This window comes from Triticum aestivum, chromosome 1D (genome assembly GCF_018294505.1).
Source record: "Triticum aestivum cultivar Chinese Spring chromosome 1D, IWGSC CS RefSeq v2.1, whole genome shotgun sequence".
Taxonomy (NCBI): Eukaryota; Viridiplantae; Streptophyta; class Magnoliopsida; order Poales; family Poaceae; genus Triticum; species Triticum aestivum.
Window position 1 is genome coordinate 443,584,029 of NC_057796.1, and position 9,151 is coordinate 443,593,179.

Below are 9,151 nucleotides of genomic sequence, written 5' to 3' on the forward strand. Positions count from 1 at the left end.
CAGCGGTAGTACCGCTTAGGGGTCACAGGCGGCAGTACCGCTCCGGAGTGGTAGTACCGCCGGTGGGTCCTCAGCAGTAGTACCGCTACGGTACCAGGCCCCTACCGCGTCGACTCGAGGGGTCATTTTTCGTGTCGGATAGTGCGGTACTTCGCAGCGGCAGTAGGGCAGCAGTACCGCTCACGAGCGGTAGTACCGCCCAACCACCGCGGTAGTACCGCTCGGGTCTGTAACTCTCCTGCCCTCCAGACTCCATGGTAGTACCGCCCGGGGGAGCGGTAGTACCGCTGTGATCAGCGGTAGTACCGCTGCCTCCTACGGTAGTACCGCCCTCTGCGGGGCTGTTGTGGGGGTAACGGTTGGATTGTTCCCCCCACTATATAAGGAGGTCTTCTTCCCCAAAGTTGACCTACCTCTTCCCCCAAAAGCTCCATTGTTGCTCCAAGCTTCATTTTCGCCCGATCTCTCTCCCTAGCCAATCAAATTTGTTGATTTGCTCGGGATTGGTTGAGAAGGCCCCGATCTACACTTCCACTAAGAGAAATTTGATTCCCCCCACTTATCCCTAGCGGATCTTGTTACTCTTGGGTGTTTGAGCACCCTAGACGGTTGAGGTCATCGCGGAGCCATAGTCCATTGTGGTGAAGCTTTGTGGTGTCGTTGGGAGCCTCCAATTAAGTTGTGGAGATTGCCCCAACCTTGTTTGTAAAGGTCCGGTCGCCGCCTTCAAGGGCACCAATAGTGGAATCACGGCATCTCGCATTGTCTGAGGGCGTGAGGAGAATACGGTGGCCCTAGTGGCTTCTTGGGGAGCATTGTGCCTCCACACCGCTCGAACGGAGACGTACTTCCCCTCAAAAGGAAGGAACTTCGGTAACACATCCTCGTTTTCACCGGCTCCACTCTTGGTTATCTCGTCCCTTTACTTTCGCAAGCTTACTTGTGTTAAATCCCTTGCTTGCTTGTGTGCGTGTTGTCATTGCATCATATAGGTTGCTCACTTAGTTGCATATCTAGACAACCTACTTTGATGCAAAGTTTAAATTGGTAAAGAAAAGCTAAAAATTGTTAGTTGCCTATTCACCCCCCCTCTAGTCAACTATATCGATCCTTTCAATTGGTATCAGAGCCTCGTCTCTTTATTAAGGACTTTACCGTCCGAAGAGTATGGTTGACGTCGTAGATGGTGTGGAGGAGCACTCCGGTGTGAATCCGGTCTCGTCTACGGGAGATGGGGGAACCGCGGTCTCTGGTGAGGAATTAAATGTGGCGTTGGACACATTGAAAACCTCCATGACTACCGAGGTCGAAATCGTGTTTAATAAATACTTAGAAGGGCTTAAACTTTCCACCGCACCGTTGAAAGTGGGTGATCCCGCCAACAAGGTGACGGATGCTACCTCCGACAAAGGGGAAGCTACTAGCGAGAAAACTCCTTCTTCTAGTGGTAAAAATGGCACCGGCATCTTTGCCCATGTGGAACCTCCACCTGTCTATGGTGGACCTGTAACATCCCAAATTTTCAATTTGGAATGTTATACATTAGATCATCATTGCATAGCATATTTTATTGCATTTTGGCAAATCCTCGAAATCCTAAGCAACTCAAGGACCCTAGGAGAGAGTTGGGGATTTTCCCGGTTTTCATATTTGATTTTTTTATCAAATAATGAAACGAGGATTTTGGTTTTAATTATTTTTCTCTCCGGAAAATATTTCATATTAAAAAAATGAGAGGAGAAAATATGACTTCTCCGAAATAATTGAAATATTGGAGGAAAAATATTAAAATCAAATATTTGATTTTATTCGGATTTTATTTGCAATTTTAATTGCATTAGAAAAATTTCACGTTTTCAAAACTGCATTTTGGGCTAAGAAAATGTTCATCTCGTTCTAATTATTTTAATTAGACGGTGAAAATTTATTTTGGCATTTTTAGATTTTATTTATTTTTCTAGGATTTTTTTTAGGTTCGGCGGAATTATTATTAAAAAAAAATCCCGCGAGCGCCGACTGGGCCGAAGCCCAGCCGAGCGGCCCAGCCCAGCTCCCCGTCGTCTTCGAGCTAGAGACGTCCGCGCCGCCGCCCGAGTCCCGATCGACGCCGCCTCCCGCCGCCTTGCCCCCTCCCCCACGGCAGCCGCCCCACCTATATATACCCCGCACCCCGCCGCCTCCCTCACCCCGTCCCACCCCAACCGAAGCCCGCCGGAGCCGCCCGACGCCGGAGCCCGAAGCCGCCGACGCTAGAGACGCCGAACGTCGCCCCTCGTCGCCTCCCGTCGCCACTCGCCGCCTCCCGTCGCCACCCGCCGCCTCCCCGCACCCCGCCGCACCCCGAAGCCCCGCCGGAGCCCGTCCCGCCCGCCGGAGTAACCTCGCCGGAGGTAACCGAAGCCGCCGCCGCCGAGTCCGGTTTTTTTAAAACCGTTTCGGTTTATTTATTTTTTTAGAAACCCTAGGTTTATTTTTTAGATCGGTTTATTTTTTTTCTTTGGTTTAGTTAGTTAGTGAACGTTCACCGGTCCGTTCGTTTTAACGAACGTGTTCACCGTTTAGTTGCTGTTAACGAACGTCCGTTCGATTAACTGTTCGTCAGTTTTCTTTTTCGTCGGATTATTCGCGATTATTCCAGATCGCGATTTCCGATCTGTTTTTCGTTTTAGTTTAACTTTTCGCTCGTTTATCGGAATCAGGCGATTCAAGCGCCTAGAGTTTTGTTTCGAAATTCTCTTTCCGTTTAACCAACTCAAACAAGTTTTTCTACTGTAAAATTTGACTTAGATCCAGATTAGTAAACAAAGCCTGTTTCTTTTGCCGTTTGACTTTCGTTGCTTCGTTCGATTTGATTCTTTTTGCAAACCAGAGTTCTTAAGTTGAACTTTCTGGTTAGATCTTTTACTTTAGTTTTACCTGTGCATTAGTTGAGTGCTTATTGTATGCTTGTTTGTTATCGATAGAGTAGCCGGAGTGCGCCGCTTGCTACTTCGAATCTCTAACTTTCACGGATCATCAGCAAGGCAAGTAACACTTTGATCATACCTCTTTTACTACCCAGTTTTATTGCATTAGACCAATCCTCAAACATTGCATGATTAGGATCTAATTAAATTGTGGGTATTGGGAAGTAGATGAGGTAGTACCTATTGCCCTGTTTATTATCAAACCCTTGGGAGTTACTTCTACGTTTGCTCATGTTGCTATGCTATGCTCGTAGACGTGGATTGGGTTTGAGAGTATTCATGACAGATGTGAGATTGTTAATTAATGGTTCAACTTAAGGTGGCAACTTGAACACACATCTGGGTGGATTGAGGTACCTGGGTATTCCAGGATTGCCTGTTTTTCTTTGGACCGCCACCCAGGCTCAAAGGGATCATGAGATTATTCATGCTAGAAACTTCCGTGTGCAGCCGCAAGCTATTATGGGATCTAGCATAGTTGAATAGGTTGTGTGAGCTCTTGAAGAGGTAGACTAGCAGAAGGGGATGTAGGTGGTACTGTCTACCCGGAGTAGAGAGTTAACGCTTCTGAAAGATTGTGTCTCGGTCATCCGTTTCTCAAACACCATGAAGTGCGAGAATCCCAACGGAGGAGATCGAGTCTTGTGGGGAAAAGTGCACATACCTCTGCAGAGTGTATAAACTAATCATGGTTAGCCATGTCCCCGGTTATGGACATCTTGAGTATCTAGTACTTGGATTATCATGTGAATCTCATCATGTTACTTTAATTAATTTTGTTGGGTTAATGATGATACTTAATTGGGATTGAGATGCTGTCAACCATCTCAATGTTTAACAACCACCATGATAGTTAAATAAAATTTATTCCTTTGCAGTAGGGAAAAATTGGCTTTTTGCAAAACTGTAACCATAGAGCTTAACACCGGCCATATATGCATGTAGTATAGCATTATTCTGTTCATTACTCTCTATGTGTTATTTTGCCAGCATATTCCATGTGCTGACCCGTTTTCGGGCTGCAACGTTTCATGTTGCAGACTTTTCAGACGACGAGTAAGGTGCCTTAGGTCGTGGTCTTATACTCAGTGATGCCATTGGAGTTGATGGACTCACTTATCTTCCAAGTCTTCCGCTGTTATCGTTTTAGATGGCCTTAAGCCATATTTGTCATACTTATTTCTCTGTTGAGATACTTGTTGTAATAAGTGTGTGATTGCTACTCTGTTATAAATCCTCCAAGTACTGTGCGTGTTAGCATTACTGATCCAGGGATGACACTGGTGCACGGTAGATCAGACTGTTTGAGGTCTGGTCGCTACAAAGATGGTATCAGAGCACACGTTGACTGTAGGACACGACCACTAAGCTTAAACCCTAGAACACTACTCTCTTCTCATTTCTGACTCCTCTCCACTTTCTACTCTTTTAGGAATGGCGGATTCAAGGAACAAGTTCATGCAACCGGATGAAGATACACCTTTTGGACGACACTTCAAGGAAGTCACTAAGTACCTGAACATCGGAATACCAAGCTTCGTCAAAGGCCGGACTTCCACACCTTGTCCTCAAGTGAAGTGTTGGATGAGTTCGTTGCTATGAGCATCTTGGACAAGACCGCCGACAATGCGGTTCTTCGCTCTCAAAGAGTAAAGAAGCCCAACCTTGCTCTAAAGGCCAAGGTTAGTATGGAGGAAGGGGATGAAGAGGAAGAAGAAGAGAGCAACCTCGAAGATACGAAGTATGCCTATCATGAACATATGGCTCTTGCTTCAAGGCAATTTTGGAGCAAGAAGAACACAAGGCCAAACTTCAACAAGAACAATTCAAGTGGCGCAAAGGGCAAGCAACGAGTAAGGACTTGTTTCAATTGTGGCAATGTGAGCCACTTTGTTGCGGAGTTCCCTTACGAGAAGAGGGAAGACAATGGTGGCAAGCTCATTCGAAAGGACAAGGCCAAGTCGTTCCGCAACAAGAGCAACTTCACCAAGAAGACTCCTCCCAAGGAATTGGTGGTACAAGAAGAGTACAATGAGGATGATGACGATGATGATGATGGTGAGTCGGTTGCCATGGCCTCCGTTGCCATTGCGATGACTCCACGGATGTCTCTCTTCGACTCACCCAATGAGAACATCACCGCCAAGTGCCTCATGGCTAAAGCCACCAACAAGGTAACCCCCAACATCAAAACTACCATCATTAATCATCCTTCTTCGACGGATAGCATTGATGAACATGAGGGGACAAATGTGGAGGAAAATGAGTTTGAGACATTTATGGGTAAACTCAAGGGTAAATCCAAGAAGCACTGCGTTGCTCTCTTGGAACAACTTGGTGAAGCCAATGACATGATCGAGGCTCACGAAGACACCATCTCTAAGATGGAGGGGCATAGTCGTGACTATGCCGATGAGATTTCGGATCTTTCCAATGCTCTTGACGAAGAGCGTGGTCTTCGTTTGGCTCTTGAGGAGTCATACAACGATGATTATGCTAAGTTAAAGAAAGATCTTGATCATGCTCTTGTTGTGTCTCGTGTGCTAAACTCCGAGAAGGCAAAGCTTGGGGTTGATCTTGCTAGACTCAAAGAGGAGTTTGACATTCTCGACAAGGCTCACAAAGTCTTGAAGGGTGTTCATGCTAGCCTCAAGGAGTCTCATGATCAACTCCAAGTGAAGCTAACTAAGGAGAAAGCCACCTTTCCTCATATGGTGTTAATTGATAATGCAAATGCTACTAACCCTTGTTGTGAGCATGTGCATCTTGTTGAGGAGAATGCGAAGTTGAAGGAGCAACTTGAGAAAGGCCTTGTGTCATGCATACAAGGTGAGAATAACCTCAACGACCTTTTGAGAAATCAAAAGGAAGTTGTGGCCAAGGAGGGGATTGGGTTCGCACCCAAGCCCAAGAACAAGAAGAAGAATGACAAGACCAAACGACCTCCTCCTCTCAAGCAAACTTTTGTGAAGGAGGGAGAGGGTGCTTCCAAGGAGAAGAAGAATAATGCGAAGGGTGGCGGTGTCAAGAAGGGCAATGCCACCTCTTCCAACAAAGTCGGCGACTTTAATCCATCTTATGTGCTATGCCGTGCTAGTGATGGGCATGTTTATGCCAAATTTGTTAGTTCTCCTCATGAGTATATTGAATGGTCTATTTGGGTTCCAAAGACCCTTGTTACTAACATCAAAGGACCCATTACAAAATGGGTACCTAAAACCAAGCATTGATCTCTTGTAGGTGTTTGCTTCCGGTGGGGGATCATGGTTGCTCGATAGTGGAGCTACAAATCATATGACCGGAAGCAAGGACTTGGTGGTGGACGTGCACAAGATTCCATCTATGTGACGCCCGGATAGTTAAGCTACAGTAATTCCCTGCTAATGATGCCACGACACCACGGTTACTGTTGTCGATCTCGCGATGGTAAATTTAAATTTAAAATAGAGGCAAACAATAAAAGTTTTCAAATAAAGAAAACTAAACTAAAAACTAAAAACTAAAATGTTTAAAATTTAGAAAATAAATCATGGATGATTGTGGTGGAGAAACCACATTTTGATAAAATGTTTAGATGCAAGAAATTAATTAAAACAGGGGCTAAACAATTACTTAAATGCTTTTAAAAAGAATAAACTATTACAAACCATTTTAGTTTGAAGAGCTAAATTAATAGTGGCAAAGGCACAATTTGTAACACTAAGTTAGGTGCCACTTTTGTATTTTATTAAAACAAAAATAAATAGAAACTATAATAGATCAAAAAAGATAAATAAGAACAAAAACTTAAACAAAAGAAAAGAAAAGAAGAGAAACCCCCCTCCCACTTGGCTTTGGCCCAGCAGGCCACCAGCCCAACTGGGCAAAGGCCCAACCAGCCAAAGGCCCAACCGGCCAACCCCACTCCTCCCCTTATCCCCTCACCCCCCGAAACCCTAACCCGTAACCCTCGCTCGCCCCCCACTACTCTCTCTTTCCCCCCGATCCGATCTGGATCGGGGCATCCCTCGCGCCCGATCCCGCCTGTCGCCGTCCTCCACCGCCCCCAACCGCTCGCCCGTTCGTCCCACTCGCCAGTACCCGCGTCGCCCACGTGCTCACCGCGTGCCGGCGCGCCCGCCTGCAGGCGCGGCCCTCCTCCGCCTTCCTGACCTCCGCCGCGGTCACCCCTCTGCCGCCTCCCCTAGCCCTGGCCGCCGGCGCCGGCGTGCGCCGTGCGTGCCCAGCGCCCCTCGGGCATGCGCCCGTTCGGGCTATGCCCGTTAACCGCACGCCCGAACCCACTATGGCCCTTAGGGCCTATGACAGCTGGGCCCCGCCCCCTATGACAATGACATGTGGGGCCCATGCCCAGAACGTTTTAAATAAAAAAAGGAATTAATAATAATAATAAATAAATAAAATATCAATTAATTAATGAAATAATTAACTTAATTAATTCTGTTTAAATTAACTAATTAAGATTAATTAACCTAATAACTAGTTAACCTAATTAACTACTGTTAATTAGCTAAGCAGTCCCTAACAGGTGGGACCCACCAGTCAGGTTAACCAGGTCAACGGTCAACGTTGACTGCTGACATCATGCTGACGTCATAATTACCTTTTTCTAATTAAATTAATTCTGTTAATTCTAGAAAAAGATAGAATCCTTTTTAAATTAATATAAAATGAACCGTAGCTCGGATGGAAAAACTTTGTACATGAAAGTTGCTCAGAACGACGAGACGAATCCGGATACGCAGCCCGTTCGTCCGCCACACATCCCTAGCATAGCAAACACGCAACTTTCCCCCTCCAGTTCATCTGTCCAAAAACGCGAAACCCCGGGAATACTTTCCCGGATGTTTTCCCCCTTCGCTAGTACCACCTCCTACCGCGTTAGGGCACACCTAGCACCGCGTATTGTCATGTCTTCCATCGTCATGCTTATGTTTGCATTATATTTATTGTTTCTTCCCCCTCTTCTCTCGTTAGACAACGAGACCGATGCCGCTGCTACCCAGTACAACTACGGTGTTGACGTACCCTTCTTGCTAGAGCAACCAGGCAAGCCCCCCCCCTTGATCACCAGATATCGCATATTCTTCTCTATACTGCTTGCATTAGAGTAGTGTAGCATGTTACTGCTTTCGGTTATTCCTATACTGATGCATAGCCTGTCATTGTTGCTACAGTTGTTACCCTACCTGATATCCTACTGCTTAGTATAGGATGCTAGTGTTCCATCAGTGGCCCTACACTCTTGTCCGTCTGCCATGCTATACTACTGGGCCGTGATCACTTCGGGAGGTGATCACGGGTATATACTATATACTTTATATACATGACACATGTGGTGACTAAAGTCGGGTCGGCTCGTTGAGTACCCGCAAGTGATTCTGATGAGGGGGCTGAAAGGATAGGTGGCTCCATCCCGGTAGAGGTGGGCCTGGGTTCCTGACGGCCCCTGACTGTTACTTTGTGGCGGAGCGACGGGGCAGGTTGAGACCACCTAGGAGAGAGGTGGGCCTGGCCCTGGTCGGCGTTCGCGGATACTTAACACGCTTAACGAGATCTTGGTATTTGATCTGAGTCTGGCCATTTGGTCTATACGCACTAACCAACTACGCGGGAACAGTTATGGGCACTCGGTGTCGTGGTATCAGCCGAAGCTCTTTTTGACGTCAGCGACGGAGCGGCGCGCGCCGGATTGGACTGGAACGCCTGCTAGGCTAGGTCTGCTTCCGGCCGCCCTCGCAACGTGCAGGTGTGCAATGGGCGATGGGCCCAGACCCCTGCGCGCATAGGATTTAGACCGGCGTGGTGACCTCTCTGTTGAGCCTAGGTGGGGCTGCGACGTGTTGATCTTCCGAGGTCGGGCATGACCCAGGAAAGTGTGTCCGGCCAAATGGGATCAAGCGTGTTGGGTTATGTGGTGCACCCCTGCAGGGAAGTTTATCTATTCGAATAGCCGTGTCCCTCGGTAAAAGGACGACCCGGAGTTGTACCTTGACCTTATGACAACTAGAACTGGATACTTAATAAAACACACCCTTCCAAGTGCTAGATATAACCCGGTGATCGCTCTCTAACAGGGCGACGAGGAGGGGATCACCGGGTAGGATTATGCTATGCGATGCTACTTGGGGAACTTACCATCTACTCTCTTCTACATGCTGCAAGATGGAGGTGGCCAGAAGCGT